This window comes from Ambystoma mexicanum, chromosome 12, assembly GCF_040938575.1.
Source record: "Ambystoma mexicanum isolate Mex_15411 chromosome 12, UKY_AmexF1_1, whole genome shotgun sequence".
NCBI lineage: Eukaryota > Metazoa > Chordata > Amphibia > Caudata > Ambystomatidae > Ambystoma > Ambystoma mexicanum.
Window position 1 is genome coordinate 261,351,051 of NC_090936.1, and position 14,476 is coordinate 261,365,526.

The 14,476-nt window shown below is 47.7% G+C and overlaps 1 protein-coding gene across 2 annotated transcripts in view; it reads right to left on the reverse strand.

Moving 5' to 3' along the window:
* Window positions 1-14,476, reverse strand: part of PLCZ1 (phospholipase C zeta 1) — a 1,796,998-nt gene that overhangs the window by 418,317 nt on the left and 1,364,205 nt on the right. The window lies entirely within an intron of this gene.

The window sequence follows — 14,476 nt, forward strand, 5'->3', positions numbered from 1 at the left end:
GCATCCCTGGACGCCCCTCCTCCCTGCTCTCCTCTTTCTCGCCTATAGAACTGGATGAAGTCTCTCAACAAGTCCTTTCTATCAAAGTCTCCTCCAAACAGGTGCTCCACTGCTCCTTCAGAACTATCAAGGACAACCAGCCTCGGCCAATTTTTGTAATCACTCTTTTGCCACTGGCTCCTTACCGCTACCCCTCAAGCACTCCCTTGTGCATCCTCTTCCTAAAAATTCCCTCTGCCCGACCCCTCCTGCCTGGCTAACTACCACCCTATCTCCAGTACCCCCTTCCTGGGCAAACTCCTTGAGAAGCTGGTCATCTCCCAACTGATCCAACACACTGAATCTGTTGGTTGTCTCCACAACCACCAGTCTGGCTTCCGAGCAGCCAGAGCCACATAAAGTGCTCTACTTAACACCCGTGAGGACTTGATCTCAAATCTAGGTTCCAACTCTTCATCTGTTCTTATCCTTCTGGATATTTCCACTACCTTTGACACAGTCAATAATGCCACCCTGACAATTTGGCTTTGTGTGACATCCTTGGCATCATAGGCCTGGCACTGGACTGGTTAACCTCGGTCCTCTCTGATGGGCCTTCCCAGGTCCAACTAGGCCCTTTTCTCTCACTTATCACACTCTCCACCTACGGTATCCCTCAAGGCTCTATCCACTCAGTTTGGCTCTTCAACATCTACCTCACCCCTCTGGCCCACCTGATCTCCTCCTTCTCTCCTCACTTCCAGTGTTATTCAGACAACACACAGCTCTTCTTCAACCTTCCCTCTACTGCCTCTTCTTCCTCCTCTCTCATCCCTGACTGTCTAACTGCTATTCAGGCATGGAGTGCTGCCAATAATCTCTACCTTGATGACATTGAGACTCAGCTCTTTCTCGTTGGGACCTCAGCTCGCTTATTCACTCCTACGTTCTGGCCGCTCTCAATGGGTCCCCTCCCCTCACCCTCTTGTGAGGCAAAAGCCCTTGGTGTCATTTTTGACTCCCCTCTCCTTCTCTCCTCACATCGCGGACCTTGCCAAGAAGGCTATCTATCAACTTTACCTCCTCAGAGGCCTTCTCCTTTTCCTCACCTTCCCCAGAAACTCAATGGGCCTCATTACAAGGTTGGCAGTAACCCTGAAACACTGTTTCCGGAACCTTACTTCCCAGTGCCACCAGGACATTACAAGTCCTGGCGGCACGGGACGTCAGGTGTCTATTTTGTAAGTCCCATAGGACTCCAAAGGAAGGGGACTCAGATGCACCCCAATATTGCTAAGGGTGCTGGTGCTTCTGTGATAACTCTGCCTGCAGGGGCCATTGCGCCCAGCAAGGTCAGACCTGCCTGGCGGCACGGGAAGTCAGGTGTCTATTTTGTAAGTCCCATAGGACTCCATGGGAATGGGGACTCAGAAGCACCCCCCTATTTCTAAGGGTGCTGGTGCTTCTGTGACAACTCTGCCTGCAGGGGCCATTGCGCCGGCAAGGTCAGACCTGCCAGGCGCAACAGCCCCTGCAGGAAGACTTGTGGTGAGGCAGCCCGGAAACAGGGGTGCGGTAACCCTTATTTCCGGACCGCCACACTCGTAATGAGGCCTAATGTCTCCATAGCTCTCATACTCATTAGGCTGGACTACAGCAACAGCTTCTTCCTCAATCTTCCTTGATCCTCCTTTTGCCCCCCTTCAACTAATCCAAAATAGAACTGCAAGACTTATCCTTGGCTTCAAGCCCAGAGACTACATCTCTCCAGCCCTAAAATGTCTCCACTGGCTCCCGGTGGCTGCTAGGATCAAGTTCAAGAACCTCTGCATCACTCATAAGGCTTTCTGGGGCCTGGGAACTCACTACATCCAGCTCTACCTCCCTAAATACCTCCCTGATAGAGCCCTTCAGTCGTCTAGCTCCAACTCTCTTCAGATCAGATCAGATGCTTCTCTAAGTAGAGTGGGGGGTAGATCTCTCTCCTCCGCACGAGCATCCCTCTGGAATAGTATCCCTACCCCTCTCAGACTTGAGCCGGATTTCCTTAAAATCCGGAAGATCCTCAAGACCCTCCTTTTCTCTTCTTCCTTCTGTCTCCTCCTCCCGTGCAAACACCCCTATCTGCCGCAGTGACTGGCTGCCTGATTCCCTCTGAGTTCTACAGGGCACCAGGCCGCCCCCACCCAGTCTATCCCACTCCTCATACTTAATATGTAGACCCACACCCCCTGCACCCCAGGCAATCCCTGGGACATTCCCTCCTGTCCTCCCCTTAGCACTCGCCTTGCCACTGTGGCCCTCTAACCCCCCCTTCTCCGCCCCCTCCTTTCATTTGCTCTCTATCCTCTTTACCTTGCACTTCCCTTCCCACCCTAGCATTTCACATTTCTTGCAGACTGGCACTCCCCTCCTCTCCCTCGCAATTCTTGTTGCTGTACTTGCACAATCCGAATGTCACAAGGCCTAGTAGGAACGTTATTGTTATCTTTCTCCCTTGTTCCCCCCATTTTTGTCTTGTGGTGCCTTGAAACACCATTTGTTGTATAGGCGGCTTACAAATATCCAATAAGTAAAATAAAAAATTCCCTGTCCCCCTTTTATTTCCCGACTTCTGCTTCACCAAAAGATGTATGTCTCATCTATATTCTACCCCTCTAATATTGTAAAACACCTGAACACTTGATTGCACTGCTTTGTTTTTTTTCTATTGTGTTCCTTGTCAAAACACTATGCTTCCTGGCACAAATAAATACAAATACTCAGAAAAATCCCACAAAGTCATCACTGCTTTCGAAGGGGTAACCCCTTCACATGAGGCCAGGGTGGTGAGGCCACTACCCGATAGTCCCACTGCGGGTGGTACCCAGTGGGTGGAAATCATGGGAAGGGAAACCCCCTTGGGACCAGTAATGACCACATCGGGGGAAAGAGTATATACACCAATCCCATAGCCCTAGAACCTCTTCCTACAGTTACCCCACTTCTCCTTAACCTCATTCCTCTACACTCATACCCTCCTACCCTATGTACTTTTCTAAAACAGTCTACGTACAGAGTACTGAGATGAGGAAGATTCCTAGTGAGTTATCACATCAGCACTCACTTTGTACTGACACGAGGAGGCGGTGCGGATGTTAGGCAGAAACCTGTGCAGTTCCCTATGGGACCACTGCAAAAGATTTAGGACTACAGGTGTTTGGCCGTAAACCCACTTGATAGCAGTCTGTACCACACAGATTCAGTTGGTAGCTGCGGCTGAGCAGTCAGACTTCCCTCAAGAAGAGTTAGGCAGTATACAGAGTATTCACAATAGGTCAAGAGAACACAATAGAACAAGTAAACACTGACCAGGGCTTGGTGTAAAAGAGATATAATTATTTATTTAAAACCACATCTAGAAAAACACACAGGCACTAATAGTAAGCAATTCAAAAACACGGTCACTAAAAGATATACACTCCCTTAAAAGAATATTAGACAAGTCTTAAGTAAAGCCCCACTTATTTTCAGACAGCGGTGAGCGCTTAACGTAGATGGCACTCTAATAATTTGTTTTTAAAAAGGGAGAGAACAGCAGAGAATAAATCGAAACAGATCCCAACACTTTTTCACAAACACAACAAGAGAGGAAGGCAAAGTAACACCGTGAATTCAGAGTCAGTAGGCCGGATCCGCTTTAAGAGGATCAGAACGAAATGTGTCCAAGGTCACACGGTTGCAGTGCACAAAAGTCTTGTAACGGTTCAAAAAGGAGTTGGACCAAAGAAAGGGACCAGTTAGAGGGTCAAGGCAGCCAGCCCAGTCCAGAAGGTTAAGGGGTTATTATTACCTTGTAGCAATCTTTAGAAAGGGAGGCCTGGCGGACACAGTACCTTAAAGTGGTGAGAACACTCCAGCGGGGGCAGTTGTTCCTGGCAGCGGATGCAAGTCAGTGCTTCGTCCGGGGGAAGAGAGGATCTCGTCGGGGAGGAAGACAGGAGTCCGTTGCACTGCCAGGGAAGAAACCAGCCGCTGAGTTTCTCAGGTACAAGGAGCGGTCCGTTGATTCGCGGTTCAGTGGTAAGTGGCTATCCGGGTGCCGGGGTGCTTGGCACGGGCAGTTTGTCCACAAACCGGTCTGGGGTGCGAAGAAAAGAAGATAAACTGGTTGTGCCCACCAGTCAGGGGAAGAAGCCTCTCCAGCCTGGAGATCTTCTCTGTCGTCGGGAAGTAATGAGTAGGTTCTGCAGGGCTCCACCGGTGGTGTCGTCGTGGTAGGTCGGCTCAGCTTCTCCCTCGTCGGATTCTCAGGTCCTGTGGCGACTTCTGAAGTTCCAGTCCCCAAAGCTCTGCTTTTATGCAGCATACCCCCATTCACTCAGCCTAGCTGTCAATCAAACATGCTAAGTGGTGAGCCGGCCGGCTCACCACTTGGGCCAATCACACAAGAGTGCGACTTGAGTTACCAAGGTAACTCAGTCCAGGGTGCCTAAACCCCCTCCCATACCCCCTGTGGTACTCAGACAGAGTGGCACCACTTTTGGAGGCTTCTGTGGAGAAGCCCGCCAAAATGTGGAACAAAGGGCTCGACTTGGGTTGGGGTCACAGAAGAGAACGCAAACGCCATTTTAGAATCGAGTCCTGGCAAAAAATACCAACCAGTGAATTAATATTAATTAAATAAACCGCCGGTATGTTTGAGGCTATGAGAATTAAATAATTAAAGTTGGTAGCCTCGAACAATGGGAAAATCCCTTAGGGAAATATTCGCGGCCGAATATAAAAAGTAGTATCCACTGCCACCAGCCACAACTCGATCGGGGGGACGGAGATGTGCCCCCTCGACTAACAGACCCCGGGCCAATCGAATTGCCCCGACCAGTACGTCCACAATATGATGGTTTGTACTGGTTTCTGTTAATAATTTGGGACTAGTAAAGCCAATGGTGACTTTACATGCCCTGGGAGACAGTAGTCAGTCCCCGGGTATGGAGTCTATGGTGGGGTGCCACTATGACACCCCTGTGTTACTGCACGGAGGGTGTTGTGTAACACACATAGTAAAACACATGAGACCCTATGGACTAAAGGACCCCATAGCCCAGAAAACACATTAACAGTCAAAGGAACACCATAAATCATGTCCAAGAGTGGGAGAAAAAGAGTCTCACTCTTGGCAGGAGAAAAAAACAAACTCCAGAAATCCAGCAAAGCTGCTGGGGGACTCACTAGGTTAGGAAATTCAGCCTAAAGAGAGAATTCTCCCTAACACTCGCCCCCCTCAGACTAAGGGACAGGAGGATTTAATTCACTCCTGGATGAATCTCATACCTCTAGTCGATGATATACATCCTAGAGAGACCATCAGCATTTTGGTGGTGACACCCTGACCTATGTCCTATGGTCAAATCAAAGGTTTTCCTTTGTAAGCTATATGACCTACAAACCCTTTGAGGAACATCAGTCTTTTTAAAGTTATAGGGGATCTGGTTGACCAGTCCCTCAGAAGTTGGTACAACTCCTGAACCTGTGTTAGGCTTTTTTAAGGGGTCCTTATAAAGGATTCCCTTGAATCTAGAGGGGCCTCCAGAGGTCCTCACCACCTCTCTGTTGGGAGAAGGTTGGGTTTTAGGCCTCTTGGTTGGAGGGGATGGAGATAAGCAAGGTACATGCTTCTCCTTCCTCTTAGATCTACCTTTACCTACTTTAGGAGTTTCCCCTTAAGACTAGGAATTGGGTTGGAGTCTTCTGTGGAAGGTCCAACAGTCTGAAGGTTTTTGGCCTTGGACTTTTCTTTTCTGGTTTTCCACCAGCACTGATAATTACCAGTTCTCTTAGGCCTAGTTAGGGTTCCAGTAGGTCTATCCACCTCTTCCTCAGAAGCAGGGGGAGTCACAGACTCTATAACTGGGGGAACAATGATGGAGCTTGGTTGGGGCTCCCATTTCCCTAACATTTTAGCCTGAAATTTGCCTGGGTCAGAGGTCAACTCACCAACACCAGGGCTTGTAGTGGGGTTCTCAGTAGAGGTTCCCACAGGCTTAGAGTGGTTCCTTAAGGTGGCCTCTCTAGCCAATTTGGTTTGGTTCTGGGTCTCCATACTGGGAGGCCTGGGGGTACTGGATACTACTCCTAGAGTTCTTAGATCATTCCCCAACAGGACTCTCCCAGGCACCTCAGTCTGAACACTGACAGGAATCAACACTGTCATGTCATTACACTGAATAAGGGCTGGTAGAGTTGGAACCATTTGGACAGGGCCTCCAGACATCTTAGTGGGACCTTTGGGTGCCTTAGCAACATCCTCAGGCCTGAAAAAGCTTTCATTCACTACTGTTCTGCTGGCCCCAGAGTCTCGCCTGGCAGGAGTATCCTGACCATTGCCAAGAACACTGTCCATATAATAAACTTTAGAGTTTTCTGGTATGGAGTTGTACACACTCCTATTCTGATCACTAACCAGACCCATGGACTCTACTGTTACACTTGCTTGAAGACCCAAAGGTTCTTCAGCAAAGACTTCAAAGTGAGCACTAGTCATTTGGACTTCCTCCTCAGGAGTGAAGGCTAAGGAGACTGTGCTGATCGCTGCAGGTTTACCCTTACATCTGGGATTTCTTTTGATGTGGTCAGTTGCCCCACAGAGATAGCATGTTCCAAATGCTCTCTGAAAGGGTGGCTTGGTCTGACCTCCTTCTGGTTTGTGACCAGAAGGTACACTAGCCTGTTGTGGTTTACCCTGGGGCTTACCCTGGTTATTTTGTTGTTTGGGGCCCTCTTTGGGTTGGGAGGTATTAGAAATCTCTTGGTTCCCTTTTGGTGGCTGCTTTCCCTCATCCTTTTTCTGAGTGACCCCTGAATCATTGTGAGTGGCCCTGTTGGCAACCCACAAGTCAGCAGCCTTAGCTAGCTTCCTGGAATCTAATTCCTTTGAATCAGCCAAGTGCTGTCTGAGCTCTGGAGAGTAGGCATCATAAATTTACTCCAACATAACAAGATTTCCCATTCCCTCATAAGTGTTCACCTTGTAACCCTTAATCCATCCCTTTAAGTTTTTCAAACACTCACTCACCCAGGTAGCCCAAGGGGTACCATCATTCTTTTTGAGGGTCCTAAACCTCCTAAGGTACTGGGAAGGGGTCTCCCCAAATCTAGCATTTAAAGCTAGTTTCACACATTCATAATCCTTCTTATCCACCTCCCCCAACTCCATTACCACATCAGTTGCAACAGGGGGAAGCCTAGAGAACAACCAGGGAAGTTACTCATTCTATGTGATGTCCTGGAGCCCATGATTATACTCAAACATTTTTAACCAATCCAACACATCCAACCTAGGTTCATACATACCCACTAATTACTTAGGCATCCGGGGTCTTTTGGGACTGGAACTCCTAGAGGAACCAGAGGGGAGAGAAGCATTTTCCAAAGACAACATTTTCATTTCTAGTTCACGATTAAGCTCTATTTCTCTGAGTCTTAACTCAACTTGCTTCTGCTCAGCCTGGGCATTCATTCTTCTGAATTCTAGCTCTTGGTTTCTATTAGATTGAGCAATAAAACGTTTGTACTCTAATTCAAGCTTCATGTTTTCAAGTTCAAAATAAGCAGGGTTACAGGTAGGACCTGGTATAGGCTCAGTAGGTACAGCAGGTAAGGCAGACAGAGGCTCAGAGTGGCTAACTTCATTAGGTTCATTACCCTCTTCGGACTCATTATCAAGACTTTGATTCAGATCAATACCATCACTGTTTTCTACATTTGCTGGGGGGGGTATATTCCTCTGTACCACCCAGACTTTGGTTTTCTAACAATCTTTCTATAAGTTCCATTTTCTTTCCCTTCTCAGAGAGATTCTTATGTCTACACAATACTTTTAAGCAATCAGCAGTTTTGGCAGACAATGATTCTAGAGTATAACTCTCCATAGCAGACATAGTTAGAAAATCAGCTTCTTAGTGCTAAACTCTGTGGTTAGTTGTCCTAAAGTGTTCAACAAGAACTCTAAAGTGTATATTCAATACAAATCCCACCGCTGTACACCAGTGTTAGGCAGAAACCTGTGCAGTTCCCTCTGGGACCACTGCAAAAGATTTAGGACTACAGGTGTTTGGCAGTAAACCAACTTGGTAGCAGTCTGTACCACACAGATTCACTTGGTAGCTGTGGCTGAGCAGTCAGACTTCCCTCAAGAAGAGTTAGGCAGTATGCAGAGTATTCACAATAGGTCAAGAGAACACAATAGAACAAGTAAACACTGACCAGGGCTTGGTGTAAAAGAGATATCATTATTTATTTAAAACCACATCTAGAAAAACACACAGGCACTAATAGTAAGCAATTCAAAAACACAGTCACTAAAAGATATACACTCCCTTAAAAGAATATTATACAAGTCTTAAGTAAAGCCCCACTTATTTTCAGACAGCGGTGAGCGCTTAACGTAGATGGCACTCTAATAATTCGTTTTTAAAAAGGGAGAGAACAGCAGAGAATAAATTGAAACAGATCCCAACACTTTTTCACAAACACAACAAGAGAGGAAGGCAAAGTAACACCGTGAATTCAGAGTCAGTAGGCCGGATCCGCTTTAAGAGGATCAGAACGAAATGTGTCCAAGGTCACACGGTTGCAGTGCACAAAAGTCTTGTAACGGTTCAAAAAGGAGTTGGACCAAAGAAAGGGACCAGTTAGAGGGTCAACGCGGCCAGCCCAGTCCAGAAGGTTAAGGGGTTATTATTACCTTGTAGCAATCTTTAGAAAGGGAGGCCTGGTGGACACGCTACATTAAAGTGGTGAGAACACTCCAGCGGGGGCAGTTGTTCCTGGCAGCGGATGCAAGTCAGTGCTTTGTCCAGGGGAAGAGAGGATCTCGTCGGGGAGGAAGACAGGAGTCCATTGCACTGCCAGGGAAGAAACCAGCCGCGGAGTTTCTCAGGTACAAGGAGTGGTCCGTTGATTCGCAGTTCAACGGTAAGTGGCTATCCAGCCGCCGGGGTGCTTGGCACGGGCAGTTCGACCACAAACCGGTCTGGGGTGCAAACAAAAGAAGGTAAACTGGTTGTGCGCACCAGTCAGGGGAAGAAGCCTCTCTAGCCGGGAGATCTTCTCTGTCGTTGGGAAGTGGTGAGTCGGTTCTGCAGGGCTCCACCGGTGGTGTCGTCGTGGGAGGTCGGCTCAGCTTCTCCCTCGTCGGATTCTCAGGACCTGTGGCGACTTCTGAAGTTCCAGTCCCCAAAGCCCTGCTTTTATGCAGCATACCCCCATTCACTCAGCCTAGCTGTCAATCAAACATGCTAAGTGGTTGGGCCAATCACACAAGAGTGCGACTTGAGTTACCAAGGTAAATCAGTCCAGGGTGCCTAAACCCCCTCCCACTCCCCCTGTGGTACCCAGACAGAGTGGCACCACTTTTGGAGGCTTCTGTGGAGAAGCCTGCTAAAAAGTGGAACAAAGGGCTCGACTTGGGTTGGGGTCACAGAAGAGAACACAAACGCCATTTTAGAATCGAGTCCTGGCAAAAAATACCAACCGGCGAATTAATATTAATTAAATAAACCGGCGGTATGTTCGAGGCTATGAGAATTAAATAATTAAAGTTGGTAGCCTCGAACAATGGGAAAATCCCATAGGGAAATATTCGCGGTCGAATATAAAAAGTAGTATCCACTGCCACCAGCCAAAACTCGATCAGGGGGGACGGAGATGTGCCCCCTCGACTAACAGACCCCGGGCCAATCGAATTGCCCCGACCAGTACGTCCACAATATGATGATTTGTACTGGTTTCTGTTGATAATTTGGGACTAGTAAAGTCAATGGTGACTTTACATGCCCTGGGAGACAGTAGTCAGTCCCAGGGTATGGAGTCTATGGTGGGGTGCCCTCTGACACCCCTGTGTTACTGCACGGAGGGTGCTGTGTAACACACATAGTAAAAACACATGAAACCCTATGGAGTAAAGGACCCCACAGCCCAGAAAACACATTAACTGTCAAAGGAACACCATAAATCATGTCCAAGAGTGGGAGAAAAAGAGTCTCACTCTTGGCAGGAGAAAAAAACAAACTCCAGAAATCTAGCAAAGCTGCTGGAGGACTCACTAGGTTAGGAAATTCAGCCTAAAGAGAGAATTCTCCCTAACAGCGGAGCAATACCGAATAACCACTGAAACCACTTTTATCAGTCTAGTGGTTCGCAAAAAGTGATTGGAAGAAACAAGATAATAATCAAAGAAGGCCTTGACAGATGGTGAAGCCTTCCTTATTGGAACCGCGAGAGCCAGGTAGACGCTGATGTGTAGACGGGTGCTGACTGGGACCCCAGGAGGAGAGAGAGAGAGTCTGAGGCCAGTCCAGGAAGCAAGGACCACAAGGCCTGTAGGCAGACTAAGACCTCAGGCGCCCCAGAGACCTGGGAAGTTTGGGAGTCTGAGACCAAGCTGTCCCAGAAGAAAAGAAGACTGCAGAGCCACTGCAGAGCAAGGGAAACTCCAGGACGGTAGCAGAGCCCCACAAATGAGCCTAGCTACCTCAAGGGAGCCGACTACCGTGCAGACCACACCAGAAGGTAGACGGGTAGTTGGGAAGGTAGTAACGGCTCAAGGAGGCTATGCATGAATCGGAAGGCTGCGAAAGGAGTGTCTGGGACCCTAATACAGTCAGAGAAAGGCAAATAAGTACACAAAGTTTTACTACTAAGGCTTGGTAGGAGAGTGACCCAAGCTCACAGAAAGGAAAACAGAGGTCAGAATTACGAGTCTTGGACTCACACACATATGAAAAGAACTGGAACTTTATGGACAGGTCATACAGTGCATAATGAACCAATCCTGTATCACCCACTACAGCCTGAGGAGTGCATCCAGGCCAATCTTCTTCGTCACATACCTGTTGAGATGGAACCAGGTCTGCTCACCATGGTCAGGGAGCCACTACAGTGTGGGAAGCATCCAGGCTATTCTTCTTGGTCGCAGTACCTTGTGAGAGGGAACCAAGTCTGCCCACTAGGGTCGGGGACCCACTGCCACTTGGGAAGCATCCAGGCTATTCTACTTTGCTGCAGGACCTGGTGAGAGGGAACCAGGTCTGCCTATCAGTATCATGGACGCACTACAGCTTAGGAAGTATTTCCAGGCTATTCTTATTGCATTACCTGGTGAAAGTGAACCAAGTCTTCCCACCAGGGTCAGGGACCAGTACAACTTGGGGAGTGCCCCCAGGCTCTTCTTGTTCAGTGCAGTTTATGGCATGAGGAAGCCAGAGCTGCCAACCAGGGTCTGGGGCCCCAAGGACCTATGTTGTAAGCCTGATGAAGGTGAGGGGAGACATTACACTCCAACAACCAAGGAGTAGCTGAAACCATATTGCAAAATCCTGCTAAGACAAGAGCTGCCTTTTGTCCAGGGGCAGGGAGCCCCCCCCTTTTGTCCAGGGGAAGGGAGCCCCCCCTCTGTACCAAGAAGACATCTCCTTTGATTTATTTAGCTTAGCGTGTAAGGGACAGAGTTAGGATTTTGACACTGGAGATTGGGACTTTGCTTTGGACATTCTGACAATAGTTATTTCAGTTGAGGCAGGGAAATCCCCCTTAGAGTTAGGGCAGGATAAGGTTTTCTTTTCCTTTTTATCCTTTAATAAAAGTTTATAGCAAACCCTATGACGCCTCTGGGGCCAAGTCTTACTCCTGCACTCTTACAATACTTACTGGTTAAAAGTCTCATAGCATGCCAAGGTTCAATAAAATATTAGAAAATCAATTGAGGAATTTAGGAATAATATTGCTTCATTGTTGTTGCTAATTTATCAGTCATGTTGTGACAGATAATGGCCACTCTGGTGATGTAATAGAACACATCATGTTTAAATGGGCATCATTAACTTGTTTAGCTACGCATCCCAGGTGATTATGTCCGAATGTTCATCAAAATTGAACTCTACCATCCTTTATCAGAACCTACTTCTATCACTTACGCTACAACTAAAGAACAATCCAACAGAAAGTTCCTTGACTCCCTTTTCCTGGTATTCGGGTGATGTTCCCAAAATATCTCTTGCACAAAAAAATAAAGCCAGGAGGAATGACTCCCTTCCTCTGGCTTTTGGTTCCAACAAAGCACTTATACTAAGCACTTACACTACTCCACCTTTGGGACCAGGAAGATGTCTCCCTTCTCCTGGAATTGGTCCGCACACTCCAATATAGTTCACAACAAAGCCAGGGGGAATAATTTCCTTCCCCTGGCATCTCTTGAGTACATCCAAAAGCGTTTTGGTTTCTTCAACAGGAGAATGACTCCCTTCTCCTGGTGTTTGAAAGTTCTTTTATGTATCTTTCAACTTCATGATTATTTTGCCACTCTCTCAGGGTATTAGCAAAGACTCAAATCCTTCTCAGGGCTTCAGTGGACTTCTGCCTGCCACTGCAACAAGGAAGTTCTCCTTGGAGGTCACTTCAGTTGTGTTATGGTTCCAGACCCTTCTCTGGTGGTCAGTGGGCTTATTGCTTCCACTGTGATGAGGAAGTTCTCCTTAAATGCTCTGTTTGCTTGGGTTAGGGTTCCAGTACCTTATCTGGTGGTCACTGAGCTTATTGATGCCACTGCAATGAGAAAGTTCTGCTCCGATACTCAGTTCACTTGTCTTCGGGTCCCAGACCCTTCTCTGGTCAGTGGTCTTATCACTGTCACTGCAGCAAGGAAGTTCTCTTTGGATGCTTGGTTCACTCTTGCTATGCTTCCCAACTGGTCTCTGGTGGTCAGTGGTCTTATCGTTGCCACTCCGATGACGAAGTTCTCCTAAAATGCTTGGTTCACCGTTCCCAATACTTTGCTTCTTACTACTGGGCCAGGGGAGAACCGCTTGAGTCTGCCTCTCTACCACCCCTGTGCCCCCTCTGGATCTCTCCTACCTCCCGTTACCTTCTTTGATATGCCACCGGGGCTTCCTGGCACTGGGGTCCATCTCTTCGGGTCTTTGAGCTTCTCTCCTCTGCGTCTGCAGCACTGCGGCGGCTCAGAGCTCTGCTGCACCACTCAGCTCCCCCTTCTTGCTTCGAGCTCGGGTCTGCCCCAGATGGACTCACGGAGAACTCCTTCAGCGCTTCACCAGTGTCCTTCACTCTTCTCCGTACTGCCGACGGGATTTGAAACTCCCGTGGATGGTTCCCACACTTGTTGCCTCCTCCAGCCCGAGCTTGACAATTTCTTTAATCCATCATCTGTACATATACATCGTTGCCAGGCCCACCCTGGCGGATTGTCAAAGTCCTTTGTTTCTTTTGACAGCATGATCATCATGCCTCAATGGGGCCTCTTCGTACAAGTACTAGCACAGTCAGTCATTCTCATGTCTTCTGTGCTCTTCTTCATCCTGGTACTTTCTGCTTTGGCTGTATCCCATGTATTACAATAATAAATGGGTCTACTCTCAAGGAAATGGCTTGAAATGGAGGGGGGACACAGGAATGTTGGGGTGTGACTTTACTCAACAGGTTGTAAATGTAGGTGATCGTCCTTGTCCTCAGAGGGGGAGTCCCTCCCCATAAGTACCTCCTGCATTAAACCACCCCAGGGGGACCATTAGGCAGCGGATGCAGCTCCCTATCCTGATGGGAAAGGGCTCCCCCTTGGGGAGAAGTGACGATACCTGGTGAATCGTCACACAAGGTACCCTGGGGAATAAGGCAACAAGCTCGAAGTGGGACAAGTGCTGGGTTACGGGAGCCCGAGCAACCCGAAGAATATAGAGTGGCAGAGACCAAACAAAGGTTTAAGTCAAGAAGAAGGACCTCTGTAAATATGATAAAGGATATGAACCAAAAGGCTTCAGCAACATGAAACAGACATTGATAAAGACTTGTTTAATTAATGTGAGAGGGGGGAAGGGGAACAACCCCAAAGGTGGAGGAGCTATAAAGCACTACTGCAACTTTTGAGGAGTGTGAAACCTGATGAGAAAAACATTTGAGTTGAGGAATATCTATGAAAATGTTTCTTCTAAGAATAACAAGAGGACTTTTCTTTGTTGCTACTTTTTGATTGTTTCTTCTTGGAGTCACAAACTAGGCAATGACCAACAACCGAGTGAGCCAGCCCAAGAGCGCTGTAGGTCAGAAGCACAGTGCTCTGATGATTTAAATGTGTTTCTATTGTTTCTATTGTGGTAGTACTAGAAAGAAGTTAGGCTTTCAGACGTAGGACTCATTTTTGGTTAGAGGACTGACGAGCACCCTCACTTTTAGTTTACTACGTAGGGACCTCCAACACAGTGCTAGGGAGAGATACGCATTTTCTTTCTTTTAAGGAAACAATAGAACCATTGAAATGTAATTACAGAGTCCTCCTTCTTGTCCGCTACAGTGGGCATAAAACTATTGGCATCTAACTTGTTGCGCTGGGTGGTAAAAGGGTTTGCTTGGGGAAAAAGAGATGTTTCATTTCATGAAGGGGCATGTGTAGCTGAGTGCCCATACATCAAAGGGATGATAGAGAGGTTTAAAGATGGCTGCTGTGGCT